Below are 15,728 nucleotides of genomic sequence, written 5' to 3'. Positions count from 1 at the left end.
TCACATTTACATCCTCAAAGAATTCTTTTCTGTATACTTAGCATAAGGATAAAATAGTCCAATGTCCCAGAACTACATTGCTGCAATGCAATCTCTGTATTATTTCAGGTTTTCATTTACTCATGGATTATTTTCTAGACTCTTCCATCAACTAGTTTGACTACCTTTGTGTCAGTGTCACATTGTCTTAATTACCTCAGCTATGTAAATAATCTTCATATCTGGTAGGACACACTTCCCTCCCTTGTCCTTCCTACAGATTGCCTAGTTGATCTTGGCCAGTTGTTCTTAGATAGATATTTTAGAATCAGTTTGTCGGATTCTGACAGTAAAAACTCCTGATGAAACTTTACTTGAATATGTGTATCAATTTGAAGTAAACTAGCATTTTAATTTTTACATAAATGGCATATTTTTAAAATTACATTTTACAATTTACTTTTGTAATTGTTGCACGTGTTTTAAGACTAGTAATGATTTCTACGTAATGAATAAGTACCTACAACTTAACAGATATAATGTTGTATTAATTCATGTAAGTTTTCTACATACAAAACTCCCATATTAAACCACCTAACTCTGAAGTTTGCCTTATCAAAGATTTTAAATCACTAATTTGATTTATTCACTAGGAAAAACTAGGCTAACTATTTCTTCTTGAGGTTTTTTTTTTTTTTGTCACTCTATAACTTTTTCTTCAAATATATTGTCATTATGATATTCACAGTACAGGTTTTCATTAACTTTAGACTTTGGTAAATTTATGCTGTAATTTCTAGATTCATAGAACTGTGGTTAGAGGACATATATACTCCATGTGACTTCAGTCCTTTGACATTTATGGAAGATATATATTTATATTTATCAAGTCTGTTAGTCTGAAAGTTCATAACAAGTATGTTTCCCTCACTTTTAATCTAAAAAATCCCCATTCTCCAGCATCCTTACAAGTATGTTGTAAACTTAATTCAAGGTAGAACAGTTATCTTCTCAGCACTTCAGAATATTTTCCCATTATTTTCTGACTTCCATTGTTTGTTGGAAGACATCCATCTCCTACTATTCTTTCATTAGTGATCTTTCATTGTTCTCTAGCTACTTTCAATACCCTAATGTGTCTGATATTCTCTAGTTTTACTAAATCTAGATGTGGATTTCTTTTTATTTTTCCTGTTTTGGTATAAACTTCTTTCTATAGATCTGTTAATTCATATCTTTCATCAGTTCTAAATATTCTCAGTAATTATTGCCTCTCCACAATTCGTTCTACTATTTCCTTCTTCCCAGACAATACGAAACCCTTAGAAAAACAAATTCATTATAATAAATGACAACAGTAACAATATAATAGCATATAAATTAAACATGAGACATAAAGGAGATAATGAATTCTAAGGCCAAAATATACCAGTAAAACAAAGATTTCCAGAGTGGATAAAATTATAAACTGCAACTATATGCTATTTATAAGAGACATATAGAAACATAAAAATGCAGAAAGGACAAGTAAAATGGATTTAAAAGACATACCATGCAAACATTAAACAGAAGAAAACTAGTATAATTATGACAGAAAAACTGTTCTAGGACAAGAAACACTGCTAGAAATAAAGTCAGTATCCTTGTTTTAATAAAAATTTCTATTATATATAAGTACAGAAAACACATTAAATGGGCATAAACAGTTCCATCTTCTAAAAATTAGTAAAAGTCACATAATAATATGGCCTTAAAACAAAGAAAAATTTAATCAGACACAAAAGCACATGCTGGTAATCCCAGCTACTTGGGAATTTGAGGATTTCAAGTTCAACTTCAGCCTACACAATTTTTATTTTCAAAATTGTTGAGTCCTTTGAAAGTTCACATATATTTTACAAGAAATTGGTCAAATTGGTTTTTGTACTATGGATGAACTCAAGGGCACTTTACCACTCAGTGACATCCCCTAACTGCCCTTTTTATTTTGAGACAGGGTCTCAAAACTTGTTGCTGAAGCTGCCCTTGAACTTGCGATCCTCCTGCCTCAGCTTCCCAAGTCACTAGGATTACAGGCCTGAACCTATTTTTTAAAAAGACTACTGGAAATGTGATAGGGATTAACTGAGTATCTAAATAATGAAGGCAAATCTGAAATCTTAAAAATCTTCAAATGCCCAATTAACATAGCATATTATTTACAGAGGTGTTCTTTAATAGGTCTCAGGAATGTTTTAAAACTTTCTAGTGTAAAATGTGTTGCATATATTTGATCAGTTATCTCTATTGTATGGATTTTGGTGCTACTCTAAATGGTATTATGCTTTAAAATTCATTTTTCAAGTAGTATCTGTTTACATACAGAAATGTAATTGATTTTTGGTCATTGGCTTTTACCATGGAACTCTGTCAATTTACTTGCTAATATAGTAGTGACTTTGTAAAAATGCTAAAGTTCTTAATGTAGAAAATATGTCACTCATGAAGAGACAGTTCTACATATTCCTTTCTAATCTGTGTATCTTTCATTTTCTTGACTTAATTGTACTAGCTAGAACCTCCAATGATACAATACTGAATAGAAGTAGCAAGAGCCAACATTATTATTTATATTAGAAGAAAAGCATTCAGTCTCATCAATAAGTATGATGATGTAGTTTTAGATGTTTTGTAGATGCTCTTTTTCAGATTAAGTCCTCTTCCATTCCCAGTTTATTATGAATAAGTGTTAAATTTCATCAAATACTTTTCTCCAATTATTATAGTGATATGATTTTTCTCATTAGATGATAAACTAAATTATACCAAGTTTCAAATTTTAAACCAATCTTACATTGCTAAGATAAATCCCACTTGTTTAATGTAATATGGTTTATATGTATTTACTGAAGTAGATTTACTAATATGTTATTAAAGATTTTTTATCTATATTCATAAGGACAAGAGGTTGTAATTTTCTTTTCCTATAATGCCTTCATTAGTATTTGGTATCAAATTGGAAACTGTTCCCACTCTTCCATTTTTCAGGAGTCTGAGAAAGACTGGTATTATTTCTTACAGAAGTGTTTGACAGAATTCACCAGTGAAATCTTTCAGAACTAGGTTTTTATCTGGGAGATTTTTTTGTGACAAATTCAGTTTCCATAATAGGTAAATAAGTTGAGTGCAGTGGCACATGCCTGTAATCTCAGTGATTCAAGAAGCAGAAGCAGGAGGATTGCAAGTTTGAGGCAAGCCTCAGCAACTTAGCAAGACCTTGTCTCCAAATAAAAAACAAAAAGGGGGCTGAAATGCAGCTCAGAGGTAGAGTGCTCATGGATTCACTCCTTAGTACCAAAGATAGGGATGGAGTTAGGTAGGTAGGTAGAAAATTTGTCAATTTCATCTAAGATTCACATATCTTGGCATGAAATAAAGTAATCTGTAGCATTCCCTTATTAGACTTTGAATGGCTGTAGTATCTACACTAATAATATCCTATTTCCACCTTAAGTAAAATTTATAGTCTCCTCCCTCCCCCATCTCTTTCTCATGGTCACCCCTGCTAGAAGCTTATCAACTTTATTCATGTTTTCAAATAATTAATTTTTACTTCACTTATGTTTTCCTATGTCTCGTTTCTTTGATCTCTATATTTAATATTTCCTTTTGTGAACTTTCTGTGGATTTAATTTACTCAACGTTTTGTTTCTAGATGGAAATCTAGATCATTTATTTTTTTCTAAAATACACATTTAAATCTACAAATTTTCTTCTAAGAACTGGGTTAGCTGCACCCCACAAATTTTGATATTTTATTTCTATCATTCAGTTTAAAATAATTTCTACTTTTTCTCCTTCTTCTCTGGTCTCTAAATTATTTTCCAGTATATTTCAATTTCAAATATTCTGACTTTTCTAGATAATTTATGGATTATTATTTCCAATTTCACTCTGTTATGCAGAGAGAACTTTCTTTGTAAGACTTCAATCTTTTGAAATGCATGGAGGCCACAGTCCAGCATATGGTTTATATCTTAGTAAATGTGCACTTTAACAGGATTTACCATTTCTGGTATAGTGTTCTATAAATGTCAATTAACTTAAAGTAGATAATAGGATCCAAGATGGCGGACTAGAGGGTGACTGCATCTCCAGTTGCCCCAGAACTCAGGATTCAAGAAGGGGAGGCATTGAGAGACTCGGACTAAGATAGAACCACAGGAGCCAGCCACAAGTCCCCAAGCCAGTGGAGATATTCGACACGCAAGCAGCATCTGGGACCAGGACTGGGCAGCCAGAGACCTTTCCAGGCAGCATTGTCACCCGCCAGCTGCAGCCTTTTTCCACGGGGCGATCCAAGATGGCGGACTAGAGGGTGACTGCATCTCCAGTTGCCCCAGAACCCAGGATTCAAGAAGGCGAGGCATTGAGAGTCTCAGACTAAAATAGAACCACGGGGTGAGTCTCCCCCACCCAGGGAAGCTCAGCTGGGCGGCAGGCCCGGATTCGAGTGGCTTATTAGAGTGGGACAGGGCAGATAGCGTCTCCCCCAGGCAGCTCGGTGCAGTCTGGCGGTGGGCTCCGCCCATGGGGACAGATCCTCCAGCCTCTCGGAACAGGCCCCCCAGTGAGAGCCCTTCTGCACAGAAGAAGCGTGGCCAGCTCCGGCCCGCCCCAGCCAGCTCCAGCCTGCCCCACTGCCAGCTACAGCCCGCCCACAGGTTGCTTCAGTGACCAGCACAGTGCGCCAGGGACTTCCCCAAGCAGCCCAGCCCCCCTCCAGTGGGAAGCGCCTCTCTAGGCTAGCTTCTCAGGGCAAATCACCCAGTGAGAGCCTGTCTACACAGAGCCAGCCACAAGTCCCCAAGCCAGTGGAGACCTCCAACCTACAACCAGCCTCTGGAACCAGGGCTGTGCAACAAGAGACCTCTCCAGGTCTCTCTCCCTGGAACCGGTAGCAGGCTAGGGGCAACGTTCTTCAGAAGCACTGCATTATCAAATTAATCCAAGACTTCTGGCTACTGAAGGCTGGTAGGTGATACACTGGAAATCTACAGGGTCACTATAAGCCAATAGAGGAAATCTACAATATCACAGAGTCCCATTGACATCTGACCAATATGAGAAAACAAGGGAAGAAAATGTCCGAAACAAACCTAGATACTATATCAATAAAACCCAATGACAGCACAGCAGAAGAAATGTCCAAAAGGGAGTTCAGAATGTACATAATTAAAACAATCAGGGAAGCAAACGAGGAGATCAAAGAAAAAATGCAGGCATTAAATGAACGCACTAATCAACAGTTAAAAGAGCAAATAACGGAAGCAAAAGAGCATTTCAATAAAGAGTTAGAGATACTGAAAAAAAACCAAACGGAAATCCTTGAAATGAAGGAAACAATAAACCAAGTTAAAAACGCCATAGAAAGCATAAACAATAGGATAGATCACCTGGAAGACAGAACTTCAGATATTGAAGACAAAATATTTAATCTTGAAAACCAGGTTGACCAAAGAGAGAAGATGGTAAGAAATCATGAACAGAATCTACAAGAATTATGGGATATCATGAAAAGGCCAAATTTAAGAATAATTGGGATTGAGGAAGGCTTAGAGAAACAAACCAAAGGAATGAACAATCTATTCAATGAAATAATATCAGAAAATTTCCCAAATCTCAAGAATGAAATGGAAAACCAAGTACAAGAGGCTTATAGGACTCCAAATATGCAAAATTACAACAGACCTACACCAAGGCACATTATTATAAAAATACCTAACATTCAAAATAAAGACAGAATTTTAAAGGCCGCGAGAGAATAGAATCAGATTACATTCAGGGGGAAACCAATAAGAATATCAGCAGATTATTCAGTCCAGACCCTAAAAGCTAGAAGGGCCTGGAACAACATTTACCAAGCCCTGAAAGAAAATGGATGCCAACCAAGAATTTTATAACCAGCAAAACATACTTTCAGATTTGACGATGAGATAAAATCCTTCCACGATAAACAAAAGCTAAAGGAATTTACTAAAAGAAAGCCGGCATTACAGAACATTCTCAGCAAAATATTCCATGAGGAAGAGATGAAAAACAACGATGTAAATCAGCAACGGGAGGAACTAGCCTAAAGGAATAGCCAAATAAAGGAGAAACCAAATCATGTCAAAAAACAAAAATGAGTCCAAAGACTAGGAATACAAATCATATCACAATAATAACTGTGAATGTTAATGGCCTGAACTCATCAATCAAAAGACACAAAAACTGGCAAATTGGATTAAAAAGAAAAATCCAACAATATGCTGCCTGCAAGAGACCCATCTCATAGAAAGAGATACCCATAGACTGAAGGTGAAAGGATGGGAAAAAACATACCATGCACACGGACACAGCAAAAAAGCTGGAGTATCCATCCTCATTTCAGATAATGTGGACTTCAAGCCAAAACTAGTCAGAAGGGATAAAGAAGGACATTACATACTGCTTAAGGGAAGCATAAATCAGCAAGACATAACAATCATAAATATCTATGCCCCGAACATTGGCTCATCCATGTACGTCAAACAAATCCTTCTCAAATCCAGAAATCAAATAGACCACAACACAATAATACTAGGCGATTTTAACACACCTCTCTCACCACTGGATAGATCGTCCAAACAAAAATTGAATAAAGAAACCATAGATCTCAATAACACAATCAACAATTTAGACTTAACTGACTTATATAGAATATACCATCCAACAAAGAATGAATACACTTTCTTCTCAGCAACACATGGATCCTTCTCTAAAATAGACCATGTTTTATGCCACAAAGCTACTGTTAGCAAATACAAGAAGATAGAGATACTACCTTGTACTCTATCAGATCATAATGGATTGAAATTAGAAATAAATTACAGAATGAAAAACAGAAACTTCTCCAATACTTGGAGATTAAATAATACACTATTATACGATGAATGGATAACAGAAGACATCAGGAGGGAAATTAAAAAATTCTTAGAAGTAAATGAGAACAAAGACACATCATATCAAAATCTCTGGGACACTATGAAAGCAGTACTGAGAGGAAGATTTATTTCATGGGGCACATTCAACAAAAGAAGTAGAAATCAACAAATAAATGACTTAACACTACAGCTCAAAGCCCTAGAAAAAGAAGAGCAGACCAACACCAAAAGTAGTAGAAGACAGGAAATTGTTAAAATCAGAACTGAAATCAACGAAATTGAAACAAAAGAAACAATCGGAAAAATTAACAAAATAAATAGTTGGTTCTTTGAAAAAATAAACAAAATTGATAAACCCTTAGCCACGCTAACAAAGAGAAAAAGGGAGAAAACTCAAATTACTAAAATTCGGAATGAACAAGGAAATATCACAACAGACACGAGTGAAATACAAAACAGAATTAGAAGCTATTTTGAAAATCTATACTCCAAAAAAACAGAAAATCTCGAAGACATCAACAAGTTTCTAGAGACATATGAATTACCTAAACTGAACGAGGAAGACATACACAACTTAAATAAATCAATTTCAAGCAATGAAAAAGAAGAGGTCATCAAAAGCCTACCAACAAAGAAAAGTCCGGGACCAGATGGGTTCTCAGCCGAGTTCGACAAAACCTTTAAAGAAGAGCTCATTCCAATACTTCTCAAAGTATTCCATAAAATAAAAGAGGAGGGAACCCTCTCAAACTCATTCTATGAAGCCAATATCACCCTGATACCTAAACCAGACAGAGACACATCGAGGAAAGGAAATTTCAGACCAATATCCTTAATGAACATCGACGCAAAAATTCTCAACAAAATTTTAGCAAATCACATACAAAAATATATTAAAAAGATAGTGCATCATGATCAAGTGGGTTTTATCCCAGGGATGCAAGGTTGGTTCAACATCAGGAAATCAATAAATGTCATTCACCATATCAACAGACTAAAAGTTAAGAATCACATGATTATTTCAATAGATGCAGAAAAAGCATTTGATAAAATACAGCATCCCTTCATGCTCAAAACACTAGAAAAAATTGGGGTAGTGGGATCATTCCTTAACATTGTGAAGGCCATCTATGCTAAGCCCATGGCCAATATCATTCTAAATGGTGAAAAACTGAAAGCATTCCCCCTAAATACTGGAACAAGGCAGGGATGCCCTCTTTCACCACTTCTATTCAACATTGTTCTTGAGACTCTAGCCAGAGCAATTAGACAAACCAAAGAAATTAAAGGGATACGAATTGGAAAAGAGGAACTCAAACTATCCCTGTTCGCTGATGACATGATTATATATTTAGAGGAACCTGGAAATTCCACCAGAAAACTCTTAGAACTCATAAGTGAATTCAGTAAAGTAGCAGGTTACAAGATCAATGTTCATAAATCCAATGCATTTTTATACATAAGTGATGAATCTTCAGAAAGAGAAATTAGGAAAACTACCACATTCACAATAGCATCAAAAAAAAATAAAATACTTGGGAATCAATCTCACAAAAGAGGTGAAAGACCTCTACAATGAGAACTACAGAACACTAAAGAAAGAAATTAAAGAAAACCTTAGAAGATGGAAAGATCTCCCATGTTCATGGATAGGAAGAATTAATATTGTCAAAATGGCCATACTACCAAAAGTGCTATATAGATTCAATGCAATTCCAATTAAAATCCCAATGATGTACCTTACAGAAATAGAGCAAGTAATTATGAAATTCATCTGGAAGAATAAGAAACCAAGAATAGCTAAAGCAATCCTCAGTAGAAAGAGCGAAGCAGGTGGTATTGCAATACCAGATCTTCAACTCTATTACAAAGCAATAGTAACAAAAACGACATGGTATTGGTACCAAAATAGACAGGTAGATCAATGGTACAGAATAGAGGACACGGACACAAACTCAAATAAATACAATTTTCTCATACTAGACAAAGGGGCTAAAAATATGCAATGGAGAAAAGATAGCCTCTTCAACAAATGGTGCTGGGAAAACTGGAAAACCATATGCAACAGAATGAAATTAAACCCTTATCTCTCACCCTGCACAAAACTCAACTCACAATGGATCAAGGAACTCGGAATCAGACCAGAGACCCTGCATCTTATAGAAGAAAAAGTAGGCCCAAACCTTTAACTTGTTGGCTTAGGAGCAGACTTCCTTAACAGGACTCCCATAGCACAAGAAATAAAAGCAAGAATCAACAACTGGGATAGATTCAAAATAAAAAGCTTTCTCTCAGCAAAGGAAACAATCAGTAATGTGAAGAGAGAGCCTACAGAGTGGGAGAATATCTTTGCCACTCATACTTCAGATACAGCACTAATTTCCAGAATCTATAAAGAACTCAAAAAACTCTACACCAAGAATACAAATAATCCAATCAACAAATGGGCTAAGGAAATGAACAGACACTTCACAGAAGAAGATGTACAAGCAATCAACAGATATATGAAAAAATGTTCAACATCTCTAGTAATAAGAGAAATGCAAATCAAAACTACACTAAGATTCCATCTCACCCCAATTAGAATGGCGATTATCAAGAACATAAGCAACAATAGGTGTTGGTGAGGATGTGGGGGAAAAGGTACACTCATACATTGCTGGTGGGGTTGCAAACTAGTGCAGCCACTCTGGAAAGCAGTATGGAGATTCCTCAGAAAGCTTGGAATGGAACCACCATTTGACCCAGCTATCCCACTCCTTGGCCTATACCCAAAGGACTTAAAATCAGCATACTACAGAGATACAGCCACATCAATGTCCATAGCTGCTCAATTCACAATAGTCAGATTGTGGAACCAACCTAGATGCCCTTCAATTGATGAATGGATAAAGAAACTGTGGTATATATATACAATGAAATATTACTCAGCTATAAAGAATAATAAAATTATGGCATTTGCAGGCAAATGGATGAAATTGGAGAATATCATGTTAAGTGAAATAAGCCAATCTCAAAAAACTAAAGGACGAATGATCTCGCTGATAAGCGGATGAGGACATACGGGGCGGGGGGTAGGAGGGGTTAGTGTTAGGGTTAGGGTTAGGTTTAGGGTTAGGGACAAGGAGGTTGGTAAGAATGAGGAAGAAAGGAATGTATAGAGGGAAAAGAGGGGTGGGAGGGGAGGGGGGAAGGGGAAAAAATAACAAAATGAATCAAACAACATTGCCCTATGTAAATTTATGATTTTTAATTAAATTTAAAAATTTTTAAAAAAATATCAAAAAAATAAATAAATAAATAAAGTAGATAATAGTGTTGTTCATATTGTCTATATCCTTGGAGATATTTTACTCATTGAAAAAGGGGTATAATAATCTCCAACTATGATTATGAAGTTGTCTTTCTTATTTTAGATTTTTAAGTTTTTGCTTTGTACGTGTTGAAGTTCTATTATGTGCAAATATATTCATGAATGGTATATATTTCTGATGAACTGACATCTTTATCACTATGAAATACCTCTCTTGAGCTTTGAAAATATTCCTTGTCTTGGTATCTATTTTTGTTATTAAAATTATTACAACAGGTTTCTTAAGGTTACTGTTGGCATGATATATAGTATACCTTTCTTCATTTTTCTACTGTCAACATCTTTTATGTTTTTAAATTAAATAACATTATGGCTCTCACAGGCAGTATATAGTAGGTCTTGACTTTCTAATTCAGAACTGATAATATCTGCATTTTATTACTATATTATCTGCAGATAATATTCGCATTTTATTACTATATTAGTACACTGATATTTGATGTATAGGAATACCTCAGAGATATTGTGGGTTTGATTCCAGACAACTATAATAGAGAAAATATCATGATAAAGTCAGTCATACAAAATTTCTAATTTCCTGGTACATATGAAAGTTTTATTTAAAACATATTAAGTATCAAATAGCACTGTCTTTAGAAAGTTTACATCTCTAATTTAAAAATATGTTAGGGCTGGGGACACAGCTCAGTGGTCACTTGCCTAGCATGTGTGAGGCCCTGAGTTCAATCCCCAGTACAAAGAAATTAAAGAAATAAAAAACCCAACAAATAGAATAAATTAAAAATAACTTATTGCTTAAAAATGCTAATGGTCATCTCAATTATTGGAAAAAAATGGCATGATGGATTTGCTCAGCACATGGTTACCACAAGTCTTCGATTTGTAAAAAACAGAACTGATTCAAAATGATGGAACAGAAAAAGGCTGCATTCCTAGTTGCTCTGTGGCTCAGAATTCAAACAGCAAGAGTACTGTACCTCAGCAAGGCAGGTGAAAGAGAGATTTCACTAAAATTCAATATTGGACTTGTAGAGACTTAGAAATTTGGGTATATTAAACAAAGAATAAAGTATACATTTGAAGCCAAGCCAGGTGCAGTAAGAGCAGTGGTAACAGCCCTGGTTTACCATAGAAGGAGAGAGAAGAATGAGAGACACACAGATTTGGTATGGAAAAACCTCAGATCAGAAAAGCATCCTGAACTTAGCTGATAAAGAGGCGTCACTGTGCACTGGTGCTTGAAAATTGTTCTCTGCCTTTCAACTGATCATGGACAGTTAAGGAGGGAGCTATGCTGCAGTTGCTGCTGCAGGACCTGGAAAATCTTAGTAAATACTGTCACACTGTTGTGGTAAGTGCCTACTGTGTGGCCTAGGGTGGACCTAGGAGAACATGAGTGAAACAGGCACATAGAAGATTGTACCAGGTGGATTCAAGTCAGAAAAGTGAAGGTGAGCCAATTTGCTTCTCCTTTGAGTTTGGCAGCTCACATAACCCGCTGGAAGCAGGTCAGGAATCTGAAAAGGTGGGTATAAATACACTCAGGGACTGTCTGGGAAGGCTGTATTCATGGGTAGCAGAGTGTGTGGAGAACTTGCTCTCCTGTCCCATGAGTAGAATTCTTGGTAGGCTCTTGAGATCCAGACATTCAACATAGATTGCAATTGCCAAGCCCTAGAGGAGTGTGTTGATCTAATCTCTCCAGTGCAGACATCACCCCAACGAAGTCTCTCAGGCCTGATTAGACCTAAGCCTCACCCAGTAGAACTCCCTCATAGAAATCTGAAGCAGTCTCACACTGGGAGTGTACCCATCTGATCTGTGCAGACAAAACTCTAACTGACGGTACTTCCCACTCCATCCCACCTCCTACTGATGAGAAGGGCAGCTGAGACTTATTTCAACTAGCTTCAGTCTTAAGGCCAATCCAATGGGCAACTCAGAGAGCAATACAAAAAGAGGAAAGGATTACACATAAATACAGTTATCTCATACTAGACAAAGGTACCAAAAATATTCATTGGAAAAAAAAGATAGCCTCTTCAACAAATAGTGCTATGAAATCTGTAAGTCCATATGTAGCAAAATGAAATTAAACCCCTAACTCTCACCCTGCACCAACTCAACTCAAAGTGGATCAAAGACCTAGGAATTAGACCAGAAACTACACATACTACAAGAAAATGCAGGCCCAATACTCCAACATAATGGCTCAGGAACTGACTTTCTTAACAAGATCCTTAAAGCATAAGAAGTAAAATCAAGAATAATAAATGGGACGGCATCAAACTAAAAAGCTTCTTCACAGCAAAGGAAACAATCCAGAACATGAAAAGAAAGCCTACGGGTTGAGAGAAAATCTTTGCCACCTGCACCTCAGATACGGTATTAATTTTCAGTATATAGAAAGAATTCAAAAAACTTAACGCCAAAAAAAAAAAAAAAAAAAACCCTAACAACCCAAAGGAACTTAACAGATACTTCTCAAAAGAATAAATACAAATGGTCAGCAAATTAAAAATACATTGAGATTCCATCACACTCTAGTCAGAATAGCAATTATCAAGAATATAAGAAACAATAAATACAATGAGGATGTAGGAAAAAGGGTACACTCATAAATTGTTGATGGGACAATGAACTGGTGCAACCACTCTGAAAAGTAGTGTGAACATTTCTCAAAAACTAGAAGTGGAGGGGCTGGGGATATAGCTCAGTTGGTAGCTCGCAAGCAGAAGGCCTTGGGTTCAAATCCCCAGCACCGCAAAAAAAAAAAAAAAAAAAAAAACTAGAAGTGGAACCACCATTTGACTTAGCTCTCCCAGTATACTCCCAGTATATATATAAAAGATCTAAAATCAGCACACTACAGTGACACAGCCACATCAATGTTTATAGCAACACAATTCACAATAGTTCAGCTATGGGGCCAACCTATGTTCTCTTCAATGGATGAATGGATAAAGAAAATGTGGTATATATATATACACAGTGGAATATTACTCAGACATAAAGAAGAATGAAATTATGGAATTTGCCAGTAGATGGAAGGATCTGGAGACTATCATGCTAAGTGAAATAAGCCAATTTCAAAAAACCAAAGGTTATTTTCTCTGATATGTGGAAGCTAACCCACAAAAAGGGAATGGGAGGTAAGAGTAGAATTTCAGTAGATTAGACAAAGGGGATGACACAAAAAAATGGGGATAGGAAAATGAGAGTTGAATGAATCTGACATAATTTACCTATGTACACATATGAATACACCATAATGAATCTCACCATAGTGTACATTCACTAGAATGGGGTCCTAATTAGAGTAATATATTTTCCATGTTTGTGTAAGCATATCAAAATGGATTCTACTATGATGTATAACCAAAAAGAATATTAATTAATTAATTAAAAATGGAAGGGGTTAACACCCCTAATCCTTGCTCACTCTAATACCACCTCAAAAAAGAAACAGAAAGAGACAGGTTGGCATAGACAGTGACCATCCATTCTTGTCAACAATTTGACAACCTCAGTGGAGACAATTCCTTTTCAATAAAAAATCTTTTTTTTCTTTATGTGTATCTGTTTGTGTGAGAGAAGATTCCTGTTCTGTTGATTGATTCAAGCAATAATTGTTCCTTTTTGTTTCCTCATTTTTAGCATTTTTTAATGTGGTTATTTTTCCTTGCTTTGTCTTTCGAAGGTTAGGGTTTTTGGTTTGTATATTTCAGTTTGGTTTTGTACTGTTTCCATTGGTTTATCTTGTTTTTCTTCCTATTCCTTTTTAAGTCAGTTTGAATTTTTTTTTGTTTCTGTTTGTACATGAAGTAAAGGCATACCATTTGTGTAATCATACATTTACATAGGATAATGGTGTTCGATTCATTCTGTTTTTTCCTTCCCCCCCACCCCTTCCACCCCTCTTTTCCCTCTATACAGTCCCTCCTTCCTCCATTCTTGCCCCCTTCCCACCCCCACTATGTGTCATCATCCGCTTATCAGTGAGATCATTCGTCCTTTGGTTTTTTGAGATTGGCTTATCTCACTTAGCATGATATTCTCCAATTTCATCCATTTGCCTGCAAATGCCATAATTTTATCATTCTTCATGGCGGAGTAATATTCCATTATATATATATCACAGTTTCTTTATCCATTCATCAATTGAAGGACATCTAAGTTGGTTCCACAATCTGGCTATTGTGAATTGAGCAGCTATGAACATTGATGTGGCTGTATCTCTGTAGAATGCTGATTTTAAGTCCTTTGGGTATAGGCCAAGGAGTGGGATAGCTGGGTCAAATGGTGGTTCCATTCCAAGCTTTCTGAGGACTCTCCACACTGCTTTCCAGAGTGGCTGCACTATTTGCAACTCCACCCGCAATGTATGAGTGTACCTTTTCCCCCACGTCCTCGCCAACACCTATTGTTGCTTGTATTCTTGATAATCACCATTCTAATTGGGGTGAGATGGAACTCTTAGGGTAGTTTTGATTTTGAAATTTTTATTGGTTAACAACTGCCACACATCCTTCCCACCACCATCCTACTATTTTTGAATTTAATTTGCAAAGGGAAGCAGAAAACAAAAAGGATCTCTTATGTACTCAACAAAATTGAAGAAGTGGGAAAAAATATGCTTACAGTTACTGAAAATAAAGCTTGTTTCAGTTAATAGAAGATTTTTCTTTGTATATATTTTTAAATAGTTTTATTTTCCATTTAGGAACTTTGGAAAATACCTATTTATAATGTTTGGAAGGGTACCCCATTTTGTAATAGGTGGTCTTCCAGATTCCTTTCAAATGGTGTTCACATTTCCTATAAATCAATACTATCTGGCAGAGCCTTCTATTCAGTTTTCTGACATTTTATCAAGAATTTGTAGAGAGGCAAGAAACCTTGCCTGATTAGTTTCCTCAATGCAGCTATTTGACATCATCTCATCCAAAATGATGTGTACTTTATCCAAATTAAACATTATATCTAGTATATCTAATTCACTTACTTGGCTGAGGTACTCATCTAAAACTTCCACAAAATTATGGATGAATTCATAAATAGCCATCTAATTCTCCGTGTCATTAACTCCAACCACAATGAAGAGAGTTGCTTATTCCCTATATATCAGCTTAAAATCCCAATATTCAATGAAAGAGCACTATTCATTGAATGGAGAGAGACAGCTCTTTATGACTTCTGTTTCCAGACTGTATACTTATTAATCTCCACATGCTTATAGTACTTAGAAAGTCAGGTCTGCCCTTGTTTATTCATCATAAGGAAAAATTTTATCATTTTTTTCCTGGTAAGTGTTTTTTCAAATAAAGTTTAAAAGTTATGGCAAGGGATGGCTGCATTTGAAACCTTGCTGGGGTCATGTGTGGGATGGCTGCTGAGGCAGGATTCCCAGCCCAGTGCTGAGCGGGGCCAGGATTCCCTTCAGTCCAAGCCCCCTCCTTGGGAGGCCAAGA

At 36.0% G+C, this 15,728-nt stretch overlaps 1 protein-coding gene and 1 pseudogene across 2 annotated transcripts in view; both read right to left on the bottom strand.

The window, feature by feature from the left end:
• Nucleotides 1–15,728, bottom strand: part of SYCP1 (synaptonemal complex protein 1) — a 172,519-nt gene that overhangs the window by 48,489 nt on the left and 108,302 nt on the right. The gene's annotated exons all lie outside the window — the stretch shown is intronic.
• On the bottom strand, nt 15,031–15,552 carry LOC306658289 (AP-4 complex subunit sigma-1-like; annotated as a pseudogene). The gene has a single exon. The product of its transcript is annotated as an AP-4 complex subunit sigma-1-like (transcript).

This window comes from Sciurus vulgaris, assembly GCF_902686455.1.
Source record: "Sciurus vulgaris genome assembly, chromosome: 1".
NCBI lineage: Eukaryota > Metazoa > Chordata > Mammalia > Rodentia > Sciuridae > Sciurus > Sciurus vulgaris.
This window is presented reverse-complemented; position numbering and strand designations above follow the sequence as displayed.